This window comes from Sus scrofa, chromosome 8 (assembly GCF_054392235.1).
Source record: "Sus scrofa isolate SSC_HxYL_T2T_F1_AM1 chromosome 8, Sscrofa_HxYL_maternal_Yorkshire_Landrace_v2.0, whole genome shotgun sequence".
Lineage (NCBI taxonomy): Eukaryota > Metazoa > Chordata > Mammalia > Artiodactyla > Suidae > Sus > Sus scrofa.
The window spans coordinates 63,689,326-63,702,961 of NC_139390.1; the positions used below are offsets into that span (position 1 = coordinate 63,689,326).

At 35.0% G+C, this 13,636-nt stretch overlaps 1 protein-coding gene across 2 annotated transcripts in view; it reads left to right on the forward strand.

Annotated features, from left to right (window-relative positions):
* Window positions 1–13,636, forward strand: part of LOC146400818 (uncharacterized) — a 1,118,839-nt gene that overhangs the window by 760,983 nt on the left and 344,220 nt on the right. For both annotated transcript variants that reach the window (XR_014812606.1, XR_014812605.1), the window contains one exon: window positions 6,168–6,252. The gene's annotated coding sequence lies outside the window, so the exon portion shown is untranslated. The remainder of the gene's footprint in view (window positions 1–6,167; window positions 6,253–13,636) is intronic.

A 13,636-nucleotide genomic window follows, 5' to 3' on the forward strand; every position in this document is an offset into this window, starting at 1 on the left:
TTTCTCTACCATTTTTCATCTATTTGCTTTCTTAGTTCTGTGTTCTAAAATAATTTCTTACTTTCTATTCTGCATATTTTATTAGATTCAAATTTTAGTAGCCATATTTCAAATGTTATATAACCAAATTCAAAATAGCATGTTTATATTTCATGGAAGCAATGTCTTATCTAAACTACCTGAACATATTATTTAGAAGTAGTTTATTATTTGTTTAAACTCTGCTCTGCAACCCAAATTTTATTGCTTTTTTTTGTCAGTACTGGTTGTCTTATTTGTCCATCTTTACTCTTCTCTTTTGAACTATTGAATTTCTAAAATAACAACTGATCCTTAATCGATCATTAATGAACATAAAATAAAGAGTTAGATAGATTAAGTATGTGGCCAGCAGGGGTTTCCTCTGATGTTACAGGCTGATTCCTTGAATAAGAGAGATGTTTTCAGTGTGTGTGTACGTGTGTAATATTTTGAGTTTATTTTCACAGTAAGTGATATTTTCAGGGTCTGGGTATGAAGCAGGCATACAGGTAAGAATCCAGACACATTCAAATATCAAAACAAGGCCATCCTGATTAATGTGAACAAACCCTCAGTCTTGGAGCCATGGATGTTCCTCAGTGTATCCTCAGTCTGTATCTGACACAGAGGCAAACACCACTTCCTGATCCACAGGAATGGGGGTGGCCTCGACATGCATGTCTTTCAGATTGACTCTCCTTCAGTCTTTGTGATTTCTGCCCTTCCTTTTACACTCTGTCTTTGTTAGCTCCTAATGCTAGGGCTCCGCACTGTGCAAACTCCCTCCCAGCTCTACTTTTTCTGTTGACTATACTGAGCAATAGCTCCTTTTATTCTAATATATCCATGAAGATACTCCTACCAGTTTTCTGTCTTCCAGAAATTCATTCTAATCCTTTGACTACTGATGTTTCTATGTTTCTCTGCTACCATTCTAAGAAACTGCGGATTTATTCACTTTCATATTTCTTCACTGAACACTCCATGGATTTTTGAGATAGAGGAGAATTTAATAAAATTTCTGACTCTAATAACTGGATCCTGAAGTCCTGTGAGGATTTCTAAATGATTTCATAAAGAAAAGCGATTCACTTATTTAAAGTCAATACCAAAGAAATGTTCCCATGTATGTATATATAAAGAGTTATGTTCTTCTTTCTACGGTGTTTACACAAATCTCCAAAGATAAACTAAATGAACAAGAAAGAATTCAAGGAAAAAACATTTTTATATATTTGAAGGCCAAAAAGCTTTAGATAATATTTTATTTTCAAAAACAAGTTAGAAAGTGATTGACAGGTTGAGACAATGCGTTTTCAGTACTTATAACTGTACCATGTACATCAACTTCTAAAAAAATTCATAGTTTATTAAACTTAGAAAAATGTTAAACATAGTAACTGGGAAAAAAGGCTACAGGATATGAAGGGGTAAGTTTAAAAATGAAGTGGAAGAGGAGTTCCCACTATGGCATAGCATGTGTTGTCTCTGGAGCTTCAAGGGTTTGAACCCCAGAACTGCACAGTGGGTTAAGGGTCTGGTGTTGCTGCAGCTTTGATTTAATTCCTGGTCCTGGAACTTCAAAATGCCATGAATCTGGTTAAAAAAAAGAAAGAAAAAAAGAAAGAAATGGCTGATAAATATTTAAAAACACCTTTAAATTATGGGGGAAATTAAAATTTTTAGCAGATATAATATGATATTTTGGGATGCAAGTGCCAAAAATAAAATTTGAACTAACTTAAGCAAAAAGGAAGTGGCTAAAGGAATATCGGGGTAGTTTACTGAATCCAAAGAGGAGGCTTCTGGGGATTCTGAGTGACCCAGTGCTTCTACCCTCTAAGTGATTCTCATATGTTCAACTCTACTTGGATAGTCTTATCTAATGTAGAAAGTGAATATCTGTCTTTTTTAGTGGCCCTAAATTCCCAGGTAACATCTGTCTAATTTAGTAGTCCTAGCAGAGAGCTCTTGCTTGTTTGGAAGAACTCTGACCTACCTGTACACACATACCTACCATGAACAAACAAATATGGCTAGGGGCACTGATTGCACCACACTGATTTCCGTGCCAAGATTTGTGGTCATGGGGTGGTGACTGGGTTGGTTACAAATAAAAGAAGATTCTGCTTTCCAGACAAAAAAAAAAGAACTACACCGCTACGTAATGAATTAAGAGCAGGTGTTCTTAAAAGAAACATATGCAAAACTGAGAGGAAAATGTTCTTGAATCCCCCCTTTTTTTCAGCCATACCCATGATATATGGCAATTCCCAGGAAGCCAAGCCACAGCTGAGATCTATACCACAACTGTGGCAATGCCAGATCCTTAATCCACTACACCAGGCCAGGGATCAAACTGGCACTGCCACAGAGACAATGCCAGGTCATTAACCCACTGCACCACAACAGGAACTCCTTGAATCCTTTCTTGAAATTCTTCCACCCACAAGGATTTTGAGGATGTTGACTTACCAGGAAAGATAATAGGAAATAAAATATCACATTTTTGGCAGGGTCACTGTTGACTGTCACAAGGTGGTCAAAGGTAGACTGGGCATGTGGCATACCCTAGTTAATCTACAGATTCAGTGCAATCTCTATCAAATTACAAATGGCATTTTTCACAGAACAAGAAAAAAAAATTAAATTTGTATGGAAAAATAAAAGACCTTGAATAGCCAAAAAAAATCTTGAGAAAGAAGGGTGGAATTGGAGGAATCATGCTCCTTGATGTAAGACTATACTTAAAAGCTACAGTCATCCAAACAGTATGGTACTGGCACAAAAACAGACATATGGATCAGTAGAACAGGATAGAAAGCCCAGAAATAAACTTACATATTTATGGTCAATTAATCTGTAACAAAAGAGGCAAAAATGTACAATGAAGAAAAGACAATGTTTTAATAAGTGGTGCTGATAAAACTGGATAGCTTCATGTAAAAGTAGGAAATTAGAATATTCTCTAACACCATATAAAAAATAAAGACCTAAAAGTAAGATCCAATTCCATGAAAGTCCTAGAGGAAAACATAGGCAGAACATTCTTTGACATAAATTGCAGCAATATTTTTTGGAACCAACTCCTAGGGCAATGATAATAAAAACAAAAAATAAACAAATTAGACCTAATTAAACTTAAAAGCTTCTGCACAGCAAAGGAAACCATAAAAAAAGACAGCCTATGGAATAAGAGAAGATATTTGCAAACCAACAAGGGAACAAAGTTTATTCCCTAATTTCTCATATAATTTGTATATGAAGCAGCTCCAGAACAAATAGATACACACAGAGATACATAAACACACACACTCATTCTGCATTAACCTTACTGGTATTCTATTTCAAGTCAGGAAATTTTAGAGTATTTTAGGAATGGTGAGCTATATACTGGTTTTCTATAGGCTACCCTGAAATTTGATTCAGAGAGTGATGTGTCCTATCACAATATACCTGCACCTTTCCTGTCATTAAAATGTATAAGATCTACTGCATATCTCATAAATTTAATTCAGTATCATAGAATTTAGATAGTAACTTTCAATGTCATATTTACTGTGCATGTTCCTGTGGAATCTTATAATAGTTTGTGTGTGTGTGTGTCTCAGAGAGAGACAGAGACAGAATTGTATAGTGGACTCTTGCAATCTGTGTAGTACAAGGTAACATTTCAGTTTATCTTAAGCACTTTTTTTGCACAAACACAGTGTCGAAGTCAGTCCTCCTATATGTAATTTATGCTTTTATAGTTTTGTAGGATATTTATTGTAGGTGCCATACATATTATTGAATAAATTATGTAAAATTTATAACAAAATCAATAAGCAAATAATCTATATTATACCACTTTCTCTTTAATATTAGCAGCAATCAGTTTAGAAATACATTCTTTAATATGTTTATTTTAGAACAATTTAGTAGAAAAGAGATTTTTAATCGATTTTAATAGTTTATTTCCTTCTCAGAATTAACTATCCGATTATTACAGTAGTCACTGCAGAGAGGATAAAAATAGAAGCAGAAAAGTATAAAATAATATATTTCTAAAACAACATGTTTGCTATGTAAGGAAAATAAGGAAACACATAACTAAAAATGATTTGTATAAGTCAATTTACATATGCAAAAAAATTATCTAGAAATAAACATTTGCCTTAATAACATAATGCTAACCAAACTTCTTAGGGAATATTGAAGAAAAATGCAGTTTTAATTTTAATATGCACATGAGATCAATTAATATACCACATATGCAAATATAAAGGCAATGACCCTGATTCCGACTGCTTGTTATTTCTGGAGCTGGCATATGGCTCTCTCTAACAGCAGACATAATGATTTCAATAAATTAGCTGCTAATGCCATGTAATGAACTCTGATTTGTGTTAATTCAGGCATTACTTAGCAATTTCATGTTAATTTTTTAAAGAATTCAGATTTTAAGTCAGTATTACAATTTTGTTTTGCATCTAAGAGTTTAAAAATGGTAAGAATAAAGAGAACATTTTGATTCCGATGTTTAAATGAGACAAAGCTTCAAAAATAACAATGCAGAATGTGATTCAAAGTTTAAATAAATTTTTTTTCTAATAATACAAAGTTTAAAAAAATATTGCTTACTTTGAACAATAATCATGCCAAAGTGTTGAAAGGTTTATTCTGCTCATATTAAAATAGCAAACGCTGAACGCCCCTCTTGAAGTCTTTGCCACCCTATTATTTTTATCCATTGTAGTGATTACAAGGTTAGACTGGTGGTTACTGGTGGCAACGGAAGTAATCATAGTGGAAATAATATTCACAGATAATGTACATCTGTACATATATGTGTGAATGACAGATACATATGAAGCTTAAATGCATACACTAATTATTTTTATGAAATCAGTAGAAATGAGATATGCTAAAAGAGAATAAAATTCTATTTGACTTATACCATGTAAAATCAAGGAGCTTTTTCTGATAGTTATGGTCTTACACAGATGGATTAATTATAGACATTAGCTTACATAAAATCTAATAAATATGGGTGTATTCTATTTGATTCTTGTGTAAAAAATACAACATAATTTAAAATTGTTTTCACTCTTTTGTACATTTTTCTTAACATCTTCTTTAACATTCTACACTTCAAGTTCCTTAGTAGAAGTGGGCTAATGGTCATTAACTTATACAACTCTCATGAGAATTTAAGAGGGAAGACATGCAAAGTGCCTGGCAAATGGTAAAGACTAAATACTTGTTGGTAAAGAGGTCTGGTTAAATGCATGGTGTCACCTGATCAAGCCCAAGCATTTCCTATTTGAATCTCCTGTACCTTCTCCTCATTACAGTTAGTGTTACAGCAAGCATAAAACCTAAATCTGATTTATGTTACAACTCCTTTGCTTAATATTCTTCAAATGATACCGTGAAAAGAAAAGCCAGACTCCTTACCATGAAATACAAAGCCGTTCACTTTCTGACGTCTATTTTCTCACGTTGTCTGTCAGTCTTGTAAATCATGAGTGTCAGTCTACCGACACTGAATTATTTGTATTTACCTGAATAGGACACAGTGTTAAATGCCCTCATGCATATTTAAAACAATATTCTTTCTGCCTGAAATGCTTGCTTTGATTTTATTTTCCTGGGGAATTCCTACTGATCCTTATAGAGTCTGGGATGTGATCATTGATACACCTAGGTAAATATTTTAATCTCATTGTTCCCATAGTGACTTGAATACCTTGTCCTTGAGTGTGTTATGTTGTGTAATATTAATTTGTTTTCAGGTCTCTCTCTAAACTGTAGGCTCTGAGCATTACCAAGATTAATACTGTATTCAATATAGCTGATAACACACAGTGCTTAATACTGTCCCTAGCATGTAGTAGACTTTCAGTGAATATTCTTGAATCTTATGTTGAAGATGATGCAGGATTTGTGCTCATAAGATACTCTACCAATATGAGAAATTAGGATATAATACTTAAATGGAGTGTGGGCTTTTAAAACAACTGTGTACTTATTAGATACTATTCCTATTTCTCAGCAGCTATATTTTCATGTTTAATTCTATGAAATGTTAAATTCATCTATCTCTAATTATAAATACTGGACATATTGCCTTATTTCCCCATAATCTCTGTTTTTTCTTGCAGTATACTCCATGTCTGCTTGGCTCTGGCAAACTTTCTCACTTCATAAGGAGAACAGAAGCTATGGCAAATTCACTCAGTGCTAATCGTGAGTTGAGCATTTTGATGTTTCACTTTAAAGTTAGAGGTGCCAGGAATATGGAGTGGTGACTTGTGAACCTTCTGGATTATTCAAATGTACACAGGAGGTCAAAATTCCCCAGGACCCTTATGGAAGTAGGTGATGGATACTGAACTGCAGTACAGTCAGGGGTGCAAGACCTTGAATCCTTGTTTTTCTTGTACTTACTCTTGGGATTTTAGGATGGATGGATTAACATATATGGAATACCAAAATGAATTCTGTTATAGCTGGGAAAGGCAACTCTCTGTGCAAGAAGCCCCACATTTCCCAGAAGTTTGTATGCTTGTTCTTGTTACTGTCCAGTTTGTCAGGACTCGTGTTTTTCCTAATTAGCTACTGCTCATATCATCACTTGAGTGAGCTACTAAGGTTTTGGTTTTCTCATTCGCTTTGACTCTTGGAGTCAGACAAGAGCTTTCCATCTGATGTAGGTGTCCTCACATTCTAGGTAAAAGTGGACAAGTAGCTACTTTAGGATTTTTTATAGATGGAATGTCACATTTTTAAAGTAAAAAAGCTACCTCTTACCATCTGTGGTTGCATAAAATGCTGAGGTTTTTTTTTTTTTAATTCTAAGCATTCCAAATAATTCCAAAAATGGTTTGTTTTATATGATCACTCATAAGTTTTACATGTTATAATATTTATGTACAGTATTTTAGTCCCCTTGCTAACTTGATGTCGAATTGTGGCACAGTTTCGTTTGTATGTGTGTGTGTGTTTCTATAGGATAAGAGAATGTGTCCAGAATAAATGTCTCTTTTAATTTCCTTTTCTAATAAGCCATATATGATACTTTAAAAAAAATCAAATAAGTAGAATCTTGGGTGCTTATAAGGGCTAGAATGTATTGAGCCAGAAACTTAAACTAAGCACCTTGGCAGAATGACAACTGCTCATCAATTTCAGTGCATACAATTGAGGTAAATATTTGGAGACTTGTGATTGGGGTAAAAAGAAAACCAAAATGAAGCAATCAGTCCAGCTCAGACATTGGTCTGGGGAGGTTGCTAGGAAAAGGAGCAGTTAGCTTATTTGTTCAGCAGAGCTATTCAGAGCAAGAATTAAGGGGGAGAAGATGCTCACTTTGAAAAGGGAAATATGTATTAAAAAAGACTTTTTAGTTGTGTTAGTCAGGGTTCTGCAGAGAAGCATAACTGATGGGAATCTATCATCTATCTATCTATCTATCTATCTATCTATCTATCTATCTATCCATCCATCTATCTCTACAGAGAGAGGTTTTTCATTCTAAGGAATTGGATCATATGGTTATGGAGGCTGGCAAGTCTCAGGATCTGTAGATTGAGGTTGGCAAACTAGAAACCTAGGAGAGCCCTTGTGTAGTTCCAGTTACTAGAAACCTAGGAGAGCCCTTGTGTAGTTCCAGTCTGAAGGCCAATAGACAGACTTGATCCAGGAAGAACTGATGTTTCAGTTCAAGTCTTAAAGCAGGAAGAAAATCCAGTGTCCCAGTTTGAAGACCATCAGGCTGGAAGGAACCTTCCTTACTCAGGGGACGGTCAGCCTTTCAGTTCCATCCATCCCTTCAAATGACTGGGTGAGGCCCACCCACCTTATGGAGGGATAGAGGTCTGCTTTACTCAGTCTAGAAACATCTTCACAGAAACCCTCAGAATAATGTTTGACTAAATATCTGAGGACCCTTTGGCCCAGTCAAGTTGACCTGTTAAATTAATCATCATGTTAGTAGAAACAGAAAATTTAAAGTCAGTAAAGTCATAAATCACAGATCTCTGACACCTTGTGGAAATTGGACTAAATGACCCAGAAGTTCACTGAGCTTTATTTAGACAGTGGGGCTGAATCAAATGAAGTAGAGGGTCCACCATGGCAGTTGAATGGGCGCAAGTCCTAGTGTTCAGATAATGAGGCTACCTCCCTATGACAGTGATCTTATGATGAGAAAAAGAGGAAACTCACAATCACATAAAGAAAATAAAGTATAATTGGGGGGTGAGTCACTTATGGTCTAGCAGCCAATTCCACCCTGGGAGAAGGTACTAGAAGACGTTTGGGAAGTTTATCATAAATTAAAAAAAAAAAAAGTAGAAAAGTACAGATTAACTTAAACTCGGGTGTTCACTTCACATCAGAATGTACTTTGTCCTGCTAATTTTATTCAAATCCATGTAGAAAACTGATCATGTGGTTTCATGCCTGTTATATCTCATCTGTTTTACTTGTCAGCCTGTGCGGAACCTGAGAACTGGGACAATACTGAAGGTCATTGTTCTCAGGTGTATGTAACCTGTTCAAAGACTAGAGACATTCGAGTAGTTTGCGTCTTAGACCTCTTCTGTCACCCTTACTATGGCTAGACCCACTAAGACAGGGGGTCGGCACTGTCAGGAGGCACCCAGTTAGGTGTCAGCAGGGACAAACAGATGCTTTGTCCTAAGGAGCGGCTCATAGGCAGTCTTGAATAGTTCCCTCAGTTTTAAACAACATGTGTAGTTTTCCTGTGCCTTGAGACCAGAGCTTGTGTTTTACTTCTGTTGCTACTATTTTTAAAGATCTCATAAAGCACCAGAGAAATTGTAATGTCTTTGATGCTGGTGCTCCTGTTCCCTCTTTCCTGTATCTCTGTCTTCCACATACCCTTCACTCTTACGACTGCTAATTTACAGTCAATGTTCAGATTATCATTGCTCAATTCGTATTTGTTGATCAATTGTTCTGAAAGAAAAAATATTCACTAACCTGTAGTTAACCAACTCTGTAAATTATGCAAATGGATGCCCATTATACACTGAAGTCCTAGATGAAATCCCGTATGTTTGTACCATTTGAGTTGAATCTTTACAAGAATCACTTATGCTCATTCCTAAATCTATTTATTCTGGTTAACATTGTCGTTGCAATTACAAGCTTTAAGTATGCTTGTTCAGATGAAATATGAGTGTGAAAGATGAAGTGTTGATGCTTGTATGAAAACTAACTTGCATGCTTAGGATAGACGTGATGAAGATGAAAGAAAAAGAAAATCTGTTACATGATGCTTATGCAGAACATTGCAAAAAAATGAGATAAAAAATCTGGAGATACATCACATTGCTTAGCAACTGTTTTAAGTTCCATCTCACTTTGAAGAAACTCAAGCTGAAATTCACACATGAAATAGTAGTTTATGCAAGGAGGACAGTGGAGAACTTTAAACATTTAAATAAAGTGTTTTTGTTCTATCTTAAAAATAATGGGTGAGCGGATGTGCATTTTATATTTTATAATACAATAAAGTGTTCAAAATACTTGTAGGTTTTTATAATCCCCGTTTTAATCAAATGGTTGGCTGAATATCTATACTCATAATTTTGGTTATGAGATATCCATGGTGCTCATCAGTTTTATTAGCCTAAAAAAAGTTAATTCATCATTATTTATCATATTCCTCATATTCTAACAGTATTTAGACCTTGTGATTGTTACAGGTAACCATAGTGATCACTACTTTCCAGGAAAAATAATTGTGTCCAATTATAGGAGAGAAGATTTTACATATGTGTTGCAGGATCTAGGAAAGTCATTAGAAGGAGATAGGGCCTTGAATTGGAATGAGGAGAAATAAGGCAGGCTGGTGGAATGTGGGGAGTGGAAGTTGCTCACTTCTTTTCATCTTTCCTTGGATATCATCCCCTGAATGAGCCTACCCTGTTTAAAAACTCTATTAAATAGTTAACAACTTGTTTTTTCTATTTTTATGGCCTATATAAACATCTAATACATAGTTCATTCATATGTTTATATTATCTATCACAGTCTATTTTTTTTTTCTTCTGAAACATATATCCTATGAGGGCAGGGACTTAAATGTGTTTTTGTTTTTGTCACCGATATATACCAGACACCTAACACAATCCCTTGTACATACCAGATTTCATCTAGTCTGAAAGGCCCAGTTTTAAACTTTTAAAATATGTTTATAAAATGGATGCATTTTACTACTGATAGCAGATTGCAGATGATGTAAACAGATTATTTGTCTTTCTTATTTGTGCATAAAATAGCATAGTATAATTTGCCATCAAAAACATGTTAATTTTAAGGAGATACAAAGTGAGTATTTGTTGGATGAAGAATAAAGGACTGAGAAAATAAAATACAGTTTTTCCTTTAAGGAATTTACAAATTAGTTGAGTAGAAAGACTCGTAAAGAGATATTTATAATAGCAAACTGCACAAGCTCTGTAAAAGTAGTATTTGAACACAGAAAAGAAATTTACTTTAAATTTTATTTACTGAAGAGTAGGAGGGAATGGTCAAAGAAAGTTGTTGCCAGTATCACTGGGGAGATAAGAAGTTTTGTTAATACCAGGGTAGGAAATTGTTGATCAGAGCGATAAGAACATAGTCTGGAAGGTACCTGATGGTAACAGTAAAACCATCTACGATCTGTAACTATTAAGTCATAGAAGTTTCCTTTCACTTTTTTCTTAACTATTGTTTTAAGGTTATTAGAGTAAACCTTTGCCCTAATTGTACTTTTATATGTAAAATTTGAATTTAGGTAGATTTATGTGCATGTGCTTTCATCTTATGAGACTTTTATTCTAATATCTGGGAAATGTGATTTTACTCTTTTCTGGGAATTGGAAAAGAAGTCATAAAAATCTGTGCCCCTGTATTTCTACATGTTGTTCATAGTGTCTGGAAACACTAATATGTTTGATTTTTGTTTTATTTTTTCAGGGCCGCACCTGCGGCATACAGAGGTTCCCAGGCTAGGGATAAAATCAGAACTGCTAGCCTACACCACAGCCGCAGCAATGCCAGATCCGAGCTGCATCTGTGACCTGCACCACAGCTCACGGTAACACCAGATCCTTAACCCACTGAGTTAGGTCAGGGATTGAACCTGCAACCTCATGGTTCCTAGTCAGATTTGTTTCTGCTACACCATGACAGGAAATCCTAAGTGGAAATATTTTCAAAGAAATTTTTAAAAGGTTGAGACAGGGATGTTATCATAAACCCAGGCCACAGAATTTATCTCAAATTTATTATGAGGGAGAAAGGTGGAGACGAGAAAATGGACAGTTAGCCTCTTCCTTGGTGTAAAACTGACCTTAAACAGTTTATGGTATGTTGGTGGGAGAGCTCTTTTGCATTTGTTTGTTTGTGTTTGTTTGTTTCTTTTCTTTTTGTGGGTTATCTACATCTTCTCTGTAGATAAAATTAACTACCTAAATTAGCAAATGAAATATCTGGCAAAATTACTTGGGACCATAAGATGGGAACATTGGAATGATGATATATAAACATAATATCGGAAATGTATTGACAATTTGGACAAAGAACCAAACACATGCCAAATACACATTAATAGTTTTTGGTTTGATCATATTATCCATAGCAAAAAGAAATTACAAGCATCATATAAAAATAAGGAAGGGAGACATTAGAAATATTTAAGGTGCAGGGATGAATATTTATGATGTAGCATAAACATTAAACTATTTAACCTTAGCTTCAATTAATTCCTCTCATAATGTGAACAAAGAAATATGTACAATTTCAAAAAAAATCGTCTCTGAAGAGGAGGACAAAGTTCACAAAATAAAATAATTATTCTGGAAGGCCTAGATACTTAGCAGTATAGAGACTTGATTAACTAATGGGTTAATTTCTTTCATTAAAACTTAATGAAAGAAGTTTAATGTGCACTTCTTCTATTGTAATAATCTGTATTGTAACTCTTAGCTGAGTTAGCTATGAAAAATACCTTCTGATGAGAGCCTCAGCTAAATAGGAACCATTTTATTTTTGCTGTTGTTCACCCCTTGAGCCCTACTATCTAGCACAGTGTTTGGTTCCTTGCATTTATTCTTTATTCTTTATTTTTCTCCTTCTCTCCTTCTCTCCCCGCCACATCCAGCTCATCAGCACACCTTATCACCATGAGCTAGCTCCACACCCAATGGCTTCTGGCCATCACTTGATCAAGGATTATTTCCTTTTAAACAAGACTATCATAATGGTCTTTTAATGATTTTCCTGCGTCCACTTTTAATTTAATTTTATTTAATTTTATTTTTCCACTGTACAGAAAGGGGATCAAATTATCCTTACATGTATACATTACATTTTTTTCTCCCCACCCTTTGTTCTGTTGCAACATGAGTATCTAGACAAAGTTCTCAATGCTACTCAGTAGGATCTCCTTGTAAATCTATTCTTAGTTGTGTCTGATAAGCTCAAGCTCCCGATCCCTCCCACTCTCTCCCCCTCCTGTCAGGCAGCCACAAGTCTGTTCTCCAAGTCCATGATTTTCTTTTCTGAGGAGATGTTCATTTGTGCTGGATATTAGATTCCAGTTACAAGTGATATCATATGGTATTTGTCTTTGTCTTTCTGGCTCATTTCACTCAGGATGAGAGTCTCTAGTTCTATCCATGTTGCTGCAAATGGCATTATGTCATTCTTTTTTATGGCTGAGTAGTATTTCATTGTGTATATATACCACATCTTCAGAATCCAATCATCTGTCGATGGACATTTAGGTTGTTTCCATGTCCTGGCTGCCGGAGGCCCGCTCCGGCGGCCCGCTCCGACGGCCAGGGAGCCTACGCTTTTTCCCGAAGAAGATGGACGGATGTCGGCTTTTGCATCAGAGACAGCCTCTTTGTCCCTTCTTTCAGGGTGCTGGACTGCTCAAACTTTATTGGCAACAGTAGTTGATTATATAGACAGTTTTTCATTACAGATTACATTACAGTGTTAAAAGTACATTGGTTAACTATTACATGGTATAGCAGCTAGGCATCCTGTTTTAAGATCTCTATCTTAACTAAACTTAGTACTTTGAAGAGGCCATAAAACACAAGAATTTAGCATTTACAAACTTTGTTTGTAGACTGGTGTTTACCTTCAAAGCGTTATGGCAGGGAAACTGTGTGAGTAAATATAAACCAACTTAGTTAAACTAGCTATCACTAAAAAGCTTTCAAAATCAAAGACAAAACTCACAGCTAGGTTTTTTGGATAAGATATGGCTAACTTCTATGGACCTCATTAAAATCCTAACTCTAAAGTTTACTATATAACTAGTTAATAGATAAACACTATGTTTTAACTAAGTTGGATTTAAATAGGGGAAAAGTCCTTTAGGATGAAATTTTTATTACACTATTGTTGTAATTTTTGTTAAGTCACAAATCACCACAGGACAGTAAGAATGGGAAATAAGAATAATAAGTAAATAATCAGGAAAGACTGAGGAAAACTGAATAACAAAACAGCAGGAAAGACTAGGTCACCAGAGAAACAATCCATGTTATTCAGTGCAAACATGGAAATTGCTTTCCCAGGAAAGCCTTAATTCTTTCCC